This window comes from Hyperolius riggenbachi, chromosome 5 (assembly GCF_040937935.1).
Source record: "Hyperolius riggenbachi isolate aHypRig1 chromosome 5, aHypRig1.pri, whole genome shotgun sequence".
NCBI lineage: Eukaryota > Metazoa > Chordata > Amphibia > Anura > Hyperoliidae > Hyperolius > Hyperolius riggenbachi.
The window spans coordinates 160,490,042-160,505,829 of NC_090650.1; the positions used below are offsets into that span (position 1 = coordinate 160,490,042).

Consider the following 15,788-nt stretch of genomic DNA (forward strand, 5'->3'; position numbering starts at 1 on the left):
ATGTTATGTATGTGGGAGAAACTGGACAAACTCTGCGCAAACGTATGAATGGACACAGGCACACTATTAATGATACCAAATCTGGACTCCCAGTTGCTACACACTTTCGGTCCAACGGAAACAGCATGGATGATCTTCGTGTCACTGCCCTAAAGGGCGACTTCAAAACGTCAAATGACCGATTAATAGCAGAAACAAAATTTATAAATTGTTTCAAAGCTGTGCAGAAGGGTTTGAATAAGGACAACAACTTTCTATATTGGTATGAGATTGATGATATTTAAACTGTCTCAGCCACTCTAGATGAACTTGTGAACTAAGAATTTACGATACCTCTGGGTCAATCCTAATGCCAGGTCTGTGAGCAATGGAGTAAACAAGGATCCTTATCTTACCCCATTTAGATGGTCTGTTTGAATTAAGGCATCTTAATGACGTATTTATGCTTGGAAAAAAAATATCTGTTTTCCCTTTTGATGTTGCATGTATATAAGCTGTCTGTACCACCAGCTTGCAAACTAACAGGATGTAAACCTGAGGAAGGCTGCAAGGCCGAAAGCTTGTTTATTCTTATTCATTTGTAGTTAGCCAATAAATGGTATCATCCTGATTTAAAACTTCTTGCGTATATTAATACAACATAGGCATTTTTGTGAGAGGCACTGGTCAACCTCTCCTTCAGCCATATCTTTATTTTTATTTTTCTTATTTATCGGCCGTAGTTCCCTTGTTGTGTTGACTTTACTTGGGGCTATTAGACTTTTTATGGTTCTTGCTCTTCTGTAGACACATTTTGGTTGACTGGAGAGTTCTGTTTTCAAAAAAGGGTCTTTTAGGAGTATTGGCCAATGTTTTTTCAGGATCTCTCTCACTACGCCTTGGTGATTAGAGAAACGGGTAATAGAATTTGTCTCTTGGTGTTTTTCTTCACCATTTTTACTTTTTTTTTTCTAATAGTGTGGTCCTTTTTGTGATTCTTGCTTTGTTCCTTGCTTCCTTAATAAGTTTGTCCGGAAAGTGTCTTTCTTTAAATTTTTTAGCAAGATGTTTTGAATCAGAATGATACCATTTATTGGTTAAATTGGTTTTAAATTTTTTAGTAAGTACTTTGGCCTGCTCGTCAAAGGTACTCACATCTGTACAATTTTTTCTTATCGTTAAGTATTGACCGTCAGGGATATTCTTCTTCCAGGCTGCATAATGGTTGCTCTTAAAATCAATGTATGAATTAGAATCGACTGACTTAAAGTGGTTTCTGGATTTAATTACTGTTTTGTCATGGTAAAGGACAAAATCCAGATATTCAATCTGTTTTTTATTGCTGTTATTGGTAAATGTTATTCCCCAATCGTTATTGTTCATGTATGTAGTGAATTCACAAACTGACTCTCCGTCTCCCCTCCAGATCAGAATGAGATCATCTATGTATCTTTTATACACCACTATATTTCTTACAAATGGATTGTTTGGGCCCAGAGGAGCTCTTCTAAAAAGGCCCATAGTTTAATTTGCATAACTTGGAGCAAATCCAGCCCCCATCGCTGTTCCTTTCTTCTGTAGATAGGTGGTATTATGGAAGGTAAAGTAGTTGTGGGTTACAATGAAGGAAATAGCATGCAGGATAAAAAGTTTCTGTTTTGTGGGGACGTTGGTGTCTTTGTCCAGAAAGTGCCATATTGCCCTTAGTCCAATCACATGTGGTATATTTGAATATAGGGCTGTAACATCCAGGGTTACCCATGTGTAATCTTCTTGCCAGCATATATCTTTTAGTTGGTTAAACAATTGCTTAGAATTCTTCAGGTAGGAGGGAAGTTTTTTTACATACAGTGGCTTGCAAAAGTATTCGGCCCCCTTGAAGTTTTCCATCATATTACTGCCACAAACATGAATCAATTTTATTGGAATTCCACGTGAAAGACCAATACAAAGTAGTGTACACGTGAGAAGTGGAACGAAAATCATACATGATTCCAAACATTTTTTTACAAATCAATAACTGCAAAGTGGGGTGTGCGTAATTATTCAGCCCCCTTTAGTCTGAGTGCAGTCAGTTGCCCATAGACATTGAGTGCTATTGACTAAATAGAGTGCACCTGTGTGTAATCTAATGTCAGTACAAATACATCTTCTCTATGATGGCCTCAGAGGTTGTCTAATAGAATATTGGGAGCAACAACACCATGAAGTCCAAAGAATACACCAGACAAGTCAGAAATAAAGTTATTGAGAAATCAAGCTTAGGCTACAAAAGATTTCCAAAGCCTTGAACATTCAAGTGATTATTCAGAAATGGAAGGAGTATGGCACAACTGTAAACCTACCAAGACAAGGCCGTCCACCTAAACTCACAGGCTGAACAAGGAGAGCGCTGATCAGAAATGCAGTCAAGAGGCCCATGGTGACTCTGGACGAGCTGCAAAGATCCACAGCTCAGGTGGGGGAATCTGTCCATGCACTGCACAAAGTTGGCCTTTATGGAAGAGTGGCAAGAAGAAAGCCATTGTTAACAGAAAAGCATAAAAAGTCCCATTTGTAGTTTGCCACAAGCCATGTGGGGGACACAGCAAACATGTGGAAGAAGGTGCTCTGGTCAGATGAGACCAAAATTGAACTTTTTGGCCAAAATGCAAAACGCTATGTGTGGCGGAAAACTAACACTGCACACCACTCAGAATGCACCATCTCTACTGTCAAATATGGTGGTGGCAGCATCATGCTCTGGCAGTGCTTCTCTTCAGCAGGGACAGGGAAGCTGGTCAGAGTTGATGGGAAGATGGATGGAGCCAAATACAGGGCAATCTTGGAAGACAACCTCTTCAAAAGACTTGAGACTGGGGCAGAGGTTCACCTTCCAGCAGGACAATGACCCTAAACATAAAGCCAGGGCAACAATGGAATGGTTTAAAACAAAACATATTCATGTGTTAGAATGGCCCAATCAAAGTCCAGATCTAAATCCAATCGAGAATCTGTGGCAAGATCTGAAAACTGCTGTTCACAAATGCTGTCCATCTAATCTGACTGAGCTAGAGCTCTTTTGCAAAGAAGAATGGGCAAAGATTTCAGTCTCTAGATGTGCAAAGCTGGTAGAGACATACCCTAAAAGACTGGAAGCTGTAATTGCAGCAAAAGGTGGTTCTACAAAGTGTTGACTCAAGGGGCTGAATAATTACGCACTCCCCACTTTGCAGTTATTGATTTGTAAAAAATGTTTGGAATCATGTATGATTTTCGTTCCACTTCTCACGTGTACACCACTTTGTATTGGTCTTTCGCATGGAATTCCAATAAAATTGATTCACGTTTGTGGCAGTAATGTGACAAAATGTGGAAAACTTCAAGGGGGCCGAATACTTTTGCAAGCCACTGTATGGTTGTAAGTGCACGTCAATCAGATCTGTGTGTGAGTTAAATTACTCTATTCCTGCTATTATAGGGTGTCCAGGTGGATTTTTTTAACGTTTTATGAATTTTGGGGAGGTGATAGAAATGTGCAACTGTCGGACTATTTATGAGTATGTAGTCGCTTTCTGCCTTCTTGATTATACCCTTTTCGAGTGCCCATTTTACCAGATGTTCCAATTATTTTTTAAAAATGGGTGTTGGATCGGTATTCAGTCTTTCATAGTTGTTTGTATCCTCCAGTATTCTCAGGCTCTCTTTGATGTAGTCATCATTATAACTCCATTATTACTATACCCCCCCCCCCCCTTTATCCGCTGCTTTAATTATGATATCCTCATTATCTTTGAGGCCTTTAATAGCTTTCTTTTCTTTCCTTGTTAGGTTTTGTTTGTCATTCTCTGGTTTAATTTTTCTGAAGTCATCGAGGACTTAGGTATAGAATCCTTCCACAAACGGTCCTCTATGTGAAGTTGGATAAAACGTCGACTTATTTTTCAGGTTCGTGTGTATATATTTTTCTAATTGGAGTTCTTCGCAGAACTACGTTTACACACCCAAATGACGTCACATCCGGCCGCGATCGCGTACTTCCGGGCGCGATTGCGGCAAACTAGTAACCGCCTCTTCCATGCTTTATTTAATTCCTAGCACCCGACAGCGTCCACCCATAGGCGCTCAGGACTCCCGGCACAGCCACCAATTAAGGTAAGAGGAGTGGAACATACACCTCTGCATTCTTCTGATTATACCAGTGACCACAGGGGATCGTCCAGACCCCCATGTGAAATGATATTATATATTAATAAGCATAGAGGCAGATAGTGCTGTATAGACACATTACACCTATTAATACATTTCCATACTATAACCTAACCTCTCAATGTTTAGCTTGTATATTGGTTTTCCGGCATGTATATACCTGAACTATTTTAACCTAGCTGGAGTGCAGATAGATGCAGAATTTTTCCAGATTACTATTGATTGGGCATTTTGCTTAACCCTGACAAATTGATATATATATATATATATATATATATATATATATATATATATATATATATATATATATATATATATATATATATATATATATATAAAAATTTTAATTACTTAATGCTAATTGGGGGACTTTGTTTATATTTATATTGATGTTACATTGTTATTTATTTACCTTGAACATTGTCCTGGTTGTCTCGTCCGGGTGCGAATGGCATGCGGGCCGGGCGCTCTGGGCAGGCACGGGTGTGTACGTATGTTGCTGTATGTGCATTTGCCTGCACGGGGTTCCGGCGACGCGCGTGACATTTGTGGATGAATTAAACATAAAGTCACTGGACACCATATGTGGAATTTTTTTTAACAAAATGTTTTTTGTATTTTTTTAACAATCCTTTGCAAAATAGTTATTTTATTTTCAGTATTTATGTCGGTTAGGACACAATTTTAGCATATATGGTTGTCAAGATTTGATGGATTCATTGTACTGTGTACTTGATACTGAGCTCCTGTCAAATGCATATATTGTTTTACGCACTTGAATTTGACCTGATGAAGCGGTGTTTATCCGCAAAACGCATTGTCTGATGTGCATAATAAAAGTTATCGATTCTAAAGAAAAAATTCACACTTTTTGAAGTTTGACTTCAATAAGGTAAGGAATTCTTACCTATACATAGCGTGACCATTTACACCTTGGGCGCCTCCTTCCTTCCTCTAGTGAAGGGGTTAATCAATGAACAGCTTTAGGTTTATAACTGTGTACAGCCCTTTGCAGGGCACCAGCACTGGAGCATGTCTCTCAGGAAGCATTCAGCAAGCCAGGACGATCTGTTTCATCATGGCAGCCCTCCTCATTATACAGGGGGGCTGACCAGTGTTCCTTTCTGGGATTGGGTGCCAGGGCTTTGGCTGGGAGGCCTCTGATTGGTTCAATAAGGTCTGGTGGTGCTGGCCAGAGTTCCCCTCTGTGATTGGTTGCTAGGGCTTCTGCTGGGAGCCCTCTGATTGGCTCCAGGACGTCATCACCTTAGTTACAGTAATTTCGGATCCGGATACCCGCAATATCCGCAGATATCCACGGTATGCGCCCAACTATCCGCAGATAGCTATCCGGATTTTGGCCCAACTATGCGGAATCCGGATCCGGTCGGATAGGCCTAAAATTTTTGGATATCTGGGTCTACCCGGATATCCGGAATCCGGAATCGTGATGAGCAGCACTGCTTACCTCCGCAGTAAGTAGATGCAAGATCTGTTGATAATATGTCAACAATAAAATGTATTTGATTACTCCACAATGCAATGCATTTCGTAGGTTCAATCTCGTGTCATCAGGCAATAGACGGAGCAATTAAAAAAAACTCTGTAGATCAGTATCTGGGCCAAGAGCTATTTATTTTACAACAATATCACCCACCAAAAGCCTAATTTTTCTTGCAAAAAAAACAATATTTAGATAAGTAATGTAACAAGTATTGTTAAAGTTAAAGAGAAACTCAAATAAATTGTCCTTCTGTAAACCCCACATACCTATAGAGTTTTTAGCCAGCAACAATAGAAAGTGCTTCAGAAATATCTGATCACAGCCTGTGTGAAAAAAAATGCTTTGTTTATCAGATTTTGTAGAAGCTTGTGTCGGCGACAGGGCTAGAGCTGTACCATGTAGATAGGCTCCACTTCTCTGCCACTATTCACAGAGAAAGTATTTACTGTTCGTTATACTGCTTTCTAACAGATCACATCAGAACAGCTGAGAGATTTTTTTTAGCAACATAGAAGGATCTGAAGGGAAAGACCTGTACTTGTTCCTGTAATTGCATTGCCCCCCCCCCCCCATTCAGAATGAGCTCTTCCTGGCTGTAAACTCTGTTTACTTTAGACTGCGTGAAGCAGACAGAGACACAGGAACACACAGAGCTGCAGCTTATGAGTTATGTACACACTATTTCATGCTATATTTCTGCTTTCTATCATTCAAGAGATTCCAGTCACAGGATTACTGCGACTGAAGATTTCTATATGTCGGATGTGCTGGACACAGTCCTCCATAGTAATGCCCACAATGAAAACTGTTCTCTGTAAATGTCATATTTTCCTCTCATAAAAGATGAAAAGCAAACCTTTGTAATGCTATTTGCTAGTAATTAGTGGAAATATATGTGGCATTTAGAAGTTTAGTTAACTTTGATAGTTGTCCTTTAATTGCTAAATGAATGGGAGTCGGGCTAAAAAGTGTAAAGTGAAAATTGCTCTTGGCAGTAAGGGTAAAACAGCTCAATGACTAAAAATGTGTATTAACTAAAATTACTTTTTTCTTTTAGAATTTTCTTTACTGTGTGACAATCCTGTTAGTAAATAGCAACATGAAGAACTGTTTTTACATGGTGAAGCCAGCTGTAAGCTGTCATCTGGAGACACCCTAAAGATTAACTTAAATGGGAACACTAATGCAGGATATCTGCTGAACTGTTTGATTGTTTGAAGACTCAACAAATCAGCACTCTAAGAAATTTGCTTTATCAAAGACATATTGGATATTTGTATGAATGACTGTATAAGGATTCCCTCCACTTCATCCAGCCATACATATTTTAGAAAATACAGCTCACTGGAAAAGATCATCTTATTCGTTACTACTATCATCTGCTCCTTTTGCCTTTATGTTGAAGGGTACCTAACCTGAAATGTGTAAAGATGAGATAAACATGTATGCATAGTGCAAAGCCTACATAACACTGTTTTCCTTGTTGTTCCTCACTGTAAGGGTTAAGAACTCAGGTTTGTAGATTACACTTTCTCTTTGTTTTACCCAAACTACCGTGAAAGTATAAAAATGAATCTGCTCAGTCTATCCAATAAGCTACAGATATTTCAAGCTACAGGTCCTTTTGAAAAAATTAGCATATTGTGATAAAGTTCATCATTTTCTGTAATGTACTGATAAACATTAGACTTTCATATATTTTAGATTCATACCACACAACTGAAGTAGTTCAAGCCTTTTATTGTTTTAATATTGATGATTTTGGCATACAGCTCATGAAATCCCAAATTTCCTATCTCAAAAAATTAGCATCTTTCATCCGACCAATAAAAGAAAAGTGTTTTTAAAACAAAAAAAAGTCAACCTTCAAATAATTATGTTCACTTATGCACTCAATACTTGGTCGGGAATCCTTTTGCAGAAATGACTGCTTCAATGCGGCGTGGCATGGAGGCAATCAGCCTGTGGCACTGCTCAGGTGATATGGAGGTCCTGGATGCTTCGATAGCAGCCTTAAGCTCATCCAGAGTTTTGGGCCTTGCATCTCTCAACTTTCTCTTCACAATATCCCACAGATTCTCTATGGGGTTCAGGTCAGGAGAGTTGGCAGGCCAATTGAGCACAGTAATACCATGGTCAGTAAACCATTTACCAGTGGTTTTGGCACAGTGAGCAGGTGCCAGGTCATGCTGAAAAATGATATCTTCATCTCCATAAAACTTTTCAGCAGATGGAAGCATGAAGTGCTCCAAAATCGCCTGATAGATAGCTGCATTGATCCTGCCCTTGATAAAATACAGTGGACCAACACCAGCAGCTGACATGGCACCCCAGACCATCACTGACTGTGGGTACTTGACACTGGCTGGCATTTTGGCATTTCCCTCTCCCCAGTCTTCCTCCAGGCTCTGGCACCTTGATTTCCGAATGACATGCAAAAGTTGCTTTCATCCGAAAAAAAGTACTTTGGACCACTGAGCAACAGTCCAGTGCTGCGCCTCTGTAGCCCAGGTCAAGCGCTTCTGCCGCTGTTTCTGGTTCAAAAGTGGCTTGACCTGGGGAATGCGGCACCTGTAGCCCATTTCCTGCACATGCCTGTACACGGTAGCTCTGTATGTTTCTATTCCAGACTCAGTCCACTACTCCCGCAGGTCCCCCAAGGTCTGGAATCGGTCCTTCTCCACAATCTTCCTCAGGGTCCGGTCACCTCTTCTCGTTGTGCAGCATTTTCTGCCACACTTTTTCCTTCCCACAGACTTCCCACTGAGGTGTCTTGATAAAGCACTCTGGGAACAGCCTATTCGTTCAGAAATTTCTTTCTGTGTCTTACCCTCTTGCTTGAGGGTGTCAATGATGGCCTTCTGGACAGCAGTCAGTTCGGCAGTCTTACCCATGATTGTGGTTTTGAGTAATGAACCAGGCTGGGAGTTTTTGAAAGCCTCAGGAATCTTTTGCAGGTGTTTAGAGTTAATTTGTTGATTCAGATGATTAGGTTAACAGCTCGTTTAGAGAACCTTTTCATGATATGCTAATTTTTTGAGATAGGAATTTTAGGTTTTCATGAGCTGTATGCTAAAATCATCAATATTAAAACAATAAAAGGCTTGAACTACTTCAGTTGTGTGTAATGAATCTAAAATATATGAAAGTGTACTGTTTATCAGTACATTACAGAAAATAATGAACTTTATCACAATATGCTCATTTTTTTAGAAGGACCTGTATATACGTGTGTGTGTGTGTGTGTGTGTGTGTGTGTGTGTGTGTGCGTGCGTGCGTGCGTGCGTGCGTGCGTGCTGATGCCAATCTCTAACCGACCCTTATTCTGATGCGTATCCTTAAAAGACTTCCCCACCAACACCTAACCTTATACTCACACATACACTGCAACAGCACAAAATGTCAGGCTTCGGGTGTCCATATTTCTTGCTTTCCTACTGCCCCCTTGCTTGGATATTTTCTAACATGTCTGATCATACTTTTGAATAATAAAATTCTTCAATCAAAAGAGAGCTGATCGGATATACTGTATTGAGACAAAAATGACATATTTGATCAAAGCGATAGTCAGCAGGATATTGAATTGAAAAATTGATACGTTTATGGCCATCTTAAAACATATAAAAAACTTAAAAAAGAGCTTGTTTCAATCTATCTAGTACCATAGAAGTACCTTTTATAAGGCTAGGATGGAGGAGGCACCCCCCAAAGAAGTATAAAACAATTGAAAACCATCTTAAAATTAACAAAAGTGGATTTCTCAATGAAGAATGCACCTTGCATAAAGTAAGCAAGTTTTTATTTAACACTATAAGGCCTGGTGCACACTAAAACCCGCTAGCAGATCCGCAAAATGCTAGCAGATTTTGAACCGCTTTTCGTTATTTTTCTGTAGCATTTTGCGGTTTTGTGAAGCGTTTTTGGTGTAGTAGATTTCAGATATTGTTACAGTAAAGCTGTTACTGAACAGCTTCTGTAACAAAAACGCCTGCAAAACCGCTCTGAACTGCCGTTTTTCAGAGCGGTTTGCGGTTTTCGATACTTAACATTGAGGCAGAAACGCATCCACAATCCAAAAAATGCCTCACCCCGGGAGTATTCGGCCCCCTTGAAGTTTTCCACATTTTGTCACATTACTGCAACAAACATGAATCAATTTTATTGGAATTCCACGTGAAAGACCAATACAAAGTGGGTCACACGTGAGAAGGGGAACGAAAATTATACATGATTCCAAACATTTTTTACAAATAAATAACTGCAAAGTGGGGTGTGCGTAATTATTCAGCCCCCTGAGTCAATACTTTGTAGAACCACCTTTTGCTGCAATTACAGCTGCCAGTCTTTTAGGGTATGTCTCTACCAGCTCTGCACATCTAGAGACTGAAATTCTTGCCAATTCTTCTTTGCAAAACAGCTCCAGCTCAGTCAGATTAGATTGACTGCGTTTGTGAACAGCAGTTTTCAGATCTTGCCACAGATTCTCGATTGGATTTAGATCTGGACTTTGATTCGGCCATTCTAACACATGGATATGTTTTGTTTTAAACCATTCCATTGTTGCCCTGGCTTTATGTTTAGGGTCGTTGTCCTGCTGGAAGGTGAACCTCTGTCTCAAGTCTTTTACAAACTCCCAAGAGGTTGGTTTTCTTCCAATATTGCCCTGTATTTGGCTCCATCCATCGTCCCATCAACTCTGACCAGCTCCCTGTCCCTGCTGAAGAGAAGCACCCCCACAGCATGATGTTGCCACCACCATATTTGACAGTGGGGATGGTGTGTTCAGAGTGATGTGCAGTGTTAATTTTCCGCCACACATAGCGTTTTGCATTTTGACCAAAAGTTCCATTTTGGTCTCATCTGACCAGAGCACCTTCTTCCACGTGTTTACTGTGTCCCCCACATGGCTTGTGGCAAACTGCAAACCGGACTTCTTATGCTTTTCTGTTAACAATGGCTTTCTTCTTGCCACTCTTCCATAAAGGCCAACTTTGTTCAGTGCACTACTAATAGTTGTCCTATGGACAGATTCCCCCACCTGAGCTGTAGATCTCTGCAGCTCACCCAGAGTCACCATGGGCCTCTTGACTGCATTTCTGATCAGCGCTCTCCTTGTTCGGCCTGTGAGTTTAGGTGAATGGCCTTGTCTTGGTAGGTTTACTGTTGTGCCATACTCCTTCCATTTCTGAATGATCGCTTGAACAGTGCTCCGTGGGATGTTCAAGACTTTGGAGATCTTGTTGTAGTCTAAGCGTGCTTTAAATTTCTCAATAACTTTATCCCTGACCTGTCTGGTGTGTTCTTTGGACTTCATGGTGGTGTTGCTCCCAATATTCTCTTAGACACCTTCTGAGGCCATCACAGAGCAGCTGTATTTGTACTGACATTAGATTACACACAGGTGCACTCTATTTAGTCATTAGCACTCATCAGACAATGTCTATGGGCAACTGACTGCACTCAGACCAAAGGGGGCTGAATAATTACGCACACCCCATTTTGCAGTTATTTATTTGTAAAAAAATGTTTGGAATCATGTATTATTTTCGTTCCACTTCTCACGTGTACACCACTTTGTATTGGTCTTTCACATGGAATTCCAATAAAATTGATTCATGTTTGTAGCAGTAATGTGACAAAATGTGGAAAACTTCAAGGGGGCCGAATACTTTTGCAAGCCACTGTAATTTTTCATCTTTGATTTAGAATAATTTTTAAAATGGAACTGACCTTAAAATTTGATACTGTAAAAATATCTGATGTTACATATTACTGCTTTAAAAAATAAAAATATATGTTTGCTGTAATATGCCTGTCAGATGTCTGTATTTCTGTTACTGCATTCTAGTGCAGTGTAGAGATGGCCTGAACCATTCGCGGGCGAATCTCTGTGGGGACTGTACTACTTCTGGGTCGCTATGACCCGGAGTAGTACGCCTGCGCTGGCCCGGCGGTGCGCGTCTTTCATCGCGCGCCTGTTGCCAGACACTCTCTGCGCATGAGCGTAACGTCACTCATGACGTCACGCACATGCGCAGAAAGTGCCCGGCAACAGGAGCGCGATCTAGGACGCGCACCCCCGGGCCAGCGCATGCGTACTACTCCGGGTCATAGCGACCCGGAAGTAGTGCATGGTGAGATGTTCGCGGACATCTCTAGTGCAGTGAAAAACCCATATTTTGGTTGGCAAGTTTACAGTGCCATCCAGCTGATTTCTACCTCGTCCAGCCCCTCCTTCCTCAAGAAGCTCCTTTTTCCAATCACTGTGCAGTATGTTACAGTGATGTCAACTGGCTGTGCCTGTGTATGTAATGTCTACCTGTGTTTTCCAGCCTGTCATTTTTCTGCTCTGTATTTTGTCTATCCTCTGCTGTCAGCTCTATCCTCTGTAGTTATTCCTCTACTGTCAGCTCTACACTCTACTTTCATTCCTCTGTTAGCAGCTTTTGTGTATGCTCTGCTGTCCTTGGCAGTGCTATGTTTCATTGTCCATTGAGATCTGTTACCTGCCTATACATCACAGGCCGATTCCCGATCAGATTTCAGTACAAAATCTCTAGGGAATTGGCCTTGTGAAGCTGCATTGCCCCTCCCCACTGTAAAATGCTGTATACTGCAGTATACTTTACCTATTGGTGTCTGCCTTTGGCTCTGAGCTCCATCCTATCCATCCTAATACACGCTCCACCCGTGGGTGCCTGCATAACAGTATGCAAATTAGCCTGTGGTAGTGTACAGTTACAGTGACGTCAACTGGCTGTGCCAATTGGGCATGTTCTTGGTGGCACCAATCTTTATCTCGTTATAATGATTAAATCAGATGGTCAAGTGACTGGCAAGTTTCCAGATATATGGCCACCTCTATACAATGAACATATCTAAATCAGTTATGAAATGCAACAATTATCTCCCACACGGCACCTAGCAACAAGTATCACCCACAATTGCAATGCACCAATCATCTCAACAAAAGAAATGCTGCTTAGTGGTGCTCGGATACCCGAAATCACGGATTTGAGAAAATCCGGCCACGGCAGTATCAAAATCCAGATAGGCCTTGATCGTGATCCGGATTTGAAACGGGATTCCGAATTTGATTTGAATTTTGGCCATAATTGCATGTAAAATCCGTGATCACGGCCATTAATAGCAAAGCCCCCATACATGCTACAATCACCAAATTGCATGGATTATAAAGGTGAGATTTCGCTACAACTTATAAAAAAAAATTCAAAAAGAACTTTTAGTTTTTGAGTAAATCAATTTTAAAGTTTCAAACGAAAAAAGTATTCGTCATTAAAAACCCGCCAAAACCTGATAACTTTAGCGGTTAATAGCAAAGCCCCCTTACATGGTAGAAACACCAAATTTGCTAAATATGTTAAGAAGAACAGTGGGAACAAAAGGGAAGTTTTTTCTTTTCAAAAAGACCTTATAGTTTTTGAGAAAATCGATTTTAACGTTTCAAAGGAAAAAAAGTATAGATGTAAATGACAGTTAATGTAGCAAACCTAACAGTTGTGTAATTTTACATATATCACAAGAAAGAGCAATACATTTTGTGACAGGGTTTCCAAGGGGTTCATACACAGTGCGTACAGACCCCCTGGAAACCCCTCCGGAGCCTCAACTCTTTGGCCAGGGATTGCTATACAGCCGCAATATGGCCGTATAAAGACCCCTGGCATCTTTTCCTATTTTTAAATTTTTTTTTTAATTTTCAGAGGGTGGAAAAAAAATGACGTGGGGTCCCTCCTCCTAAGGATCCTTGACCCCTTGTCCCTCATGCAGGCTGGGATAGCCAGAATGCGGAGCCCCGGCCGAGTGGGGCTTCGCATCCTGACTATGCCAGCCCGCATGGTCCATGGTATGGGGGGGCTCTGGGGGAGAGGGGCGGCCAAGCCTTCCCCTCCCCCCGGAGTCTTAGTCCAATCCATGGACAATGGGCTCTTCCCCACCTCCGGTGCCCCAGGAGGAGGTGGGGGCAATGACTCCTGGGGGAGTTCATGGTGGCATCTGGGAGACCCCTTTAAGTAGGGGACCCCAGATACCCCCCTCCCAGGAGAAATTAGTATAGGGTTACAAAGTACCCCTTACCCATTTCCACAAAGAGTTAAATGAAATAAAAACACAACCACGATCTGGAGGATCCCCTTTGATCGTTAAGGAACCAATGGGGAGCCTTGGAGGGAAATGTAAAGATGCTTTGGCACTCAGCTATACTTAGTATAGCTGAGAGTGTATCCTATGCAGACAAGATATACCGTCAGCTCCCACTGTCCTCCCCACCTGCCCACGCCTATCACCCTCACCCATGTTGGCACCCAGTGCACCCATGGGTGCCAGCATGGGTGTGGATGACAGGTGTAGGAGGCAGGGAGGGACAGCGGAAGCTGGCGGTATAGCGTCCGCATAGGACGCGCTCTCAGCTATACTTAGTATAGCTGAGAGCTGCGGCGGGGCAGCGTGTGTGGCGGCGGCCAGCGGAGATCTTCAATCAACTTAAGAAGATCGCAACATAGAGGATATTGGTGTGGGGCTTTATCCGATGGTATTGGCATGGAAACATTTTTTCTTTACGGTACCGGTAAGTATTTCTGGCTAATTAAGATTATTAAATAATTTTCTCGTGGTTGCATTTTTATTTCATTTAACCCTTTGTGGAAATGGGTAAGGGGTACTTTGTACCCCTATACTCATTTCTCCTTGGAGGAGGGTGGGCATCTGGGGGTCCCCTTTTTAAAGGGGACTCCCAGATGCCACCATGAACGCCCCAGGGAGTCGTTGCCCCACCTCCTCCTATGGCACTGGAGGTGGGGAAGAGCCCCTTGTCCATGTATTGGACAAGGGCTCCAGGGGAGGGGAAAACTTGGTGGCCCCACTCACCCAGAGCCCCTCCATACCATGGACCATGCAGGCTGGTATAGCTCAGGGTGCGAAGCCCCAGTCGGCCGGGGCTCCGCATTCTGGTTATCCCAGCCTGCATGGGGGGCAAGATGTTAAAGATCCTGGGGAGGGGGGACCTCATGTCATTGGTGGGAAATAAAAGAAAAATACGACATGGGGTCCCCCCGCCCGAGAATCTTTAACCCCTTGTAACCCATGCAGGCTGGGATAGCCAGAATGCGGAGCCCTGGCCGACTGGCCATTTCCACAAAGGGTTAAATGAAATAAAAACGCAACCACAAGAAAAGTCCTTTAATAATCCTAATTAACCAGAAATACTTACCTGTACCTTTTAAAAAAATGTTCCCACGCCAATATCCCCGGAAAAGGTCCCACGCCAATATCCTCTATCTTGCGATCTACTTATGTTGAGGAGTCGCCGCCTCCCCGCCGCAGCTCTCAGCTATACTAAGTATAGCTGTCAGCACGTCCTATTCGGACGCTATACCACCAGCTCCCGCTGTCCTCCCTGCCTCCCACACATGTCACCCACACCCATGCTGGCACCCATGGGCTAAATCCGTGATCACGAGCCCAATTTAGACCACAATCACATGTGCATTCGGAACTGAATCCGACCTCGTGATCAGTCAAAACAGCTCATGATCACAGGTTATCCATGATCAGGAGGTCGTGATGAGCAACTGCTATTTAGACACAAAGCTCTGACATAAACCCACTTATGCTAAGTAGTGTACACACCACATATACAATGCAATTAAGGTCCATACACACCTACCAACTATCTGCCCAGATATCTGCCAGACTTGTCTGTTAAGCCCCATTCACACGCTCAACAGCGGTCTTTTATGCAGCACAACTGTCAAACAGCTTTTGTTGTGAAACAAGTTGAAACAACTAAAAAAAAGTCTTTTGATATTGTTCAAAAAGCTGCTAAGACTGATAAGAAGTCAATCCAACAGTTGGATTGACTCCTTATCAGTCTTATCAGCTGTTTGAAAAATAGCAAAACACTTTTTTAAGTTGTATCAACTTGTTTCACAACAAAAGTTGTATGGAGCTTAACAGACAAATAGTTGCGTTCATTTTGTTGAGATGATGCTAATAGCTGAACAGCTGAGGGCTAGTTCACACTTGGAGCGCCACTTGCCCACGATCACGTTCGGCTTCACGATCGCAATTTGTGGGCAAAATCTTCCTTTTCAGCGTG

General features: G+C 42.0%; 1 protein-coding gene across 2 annotated transcripts in view; it reads left to right on the forward strand.

Annotated features, from left to right (window-relative positions):
• The window catches only part of STARD3NL (STARD3 N-terminal like), a 673,845-nt gene that overhangs the window by 362,619 nt on the left and 295,438 nt on the right, over window positions 1-15,788 (forward strand). Inside the window, exon 9 of one of the 2 annotated variants that reach the window (XM_068236413.1) lies at window positions 6,729-7,303. The exons of the other annotated variant lie outside the window; for it this stretch is intronic. The gene's annotated coding sequence lies outside the window, so the exon portion shown is untranslated. Of the gene's footprint in view, window positions 1-6,728; window positions 7,304-15,788 lie in introns of those variants that run through there. 2 annotated transcript variants of the gene reach the window in all.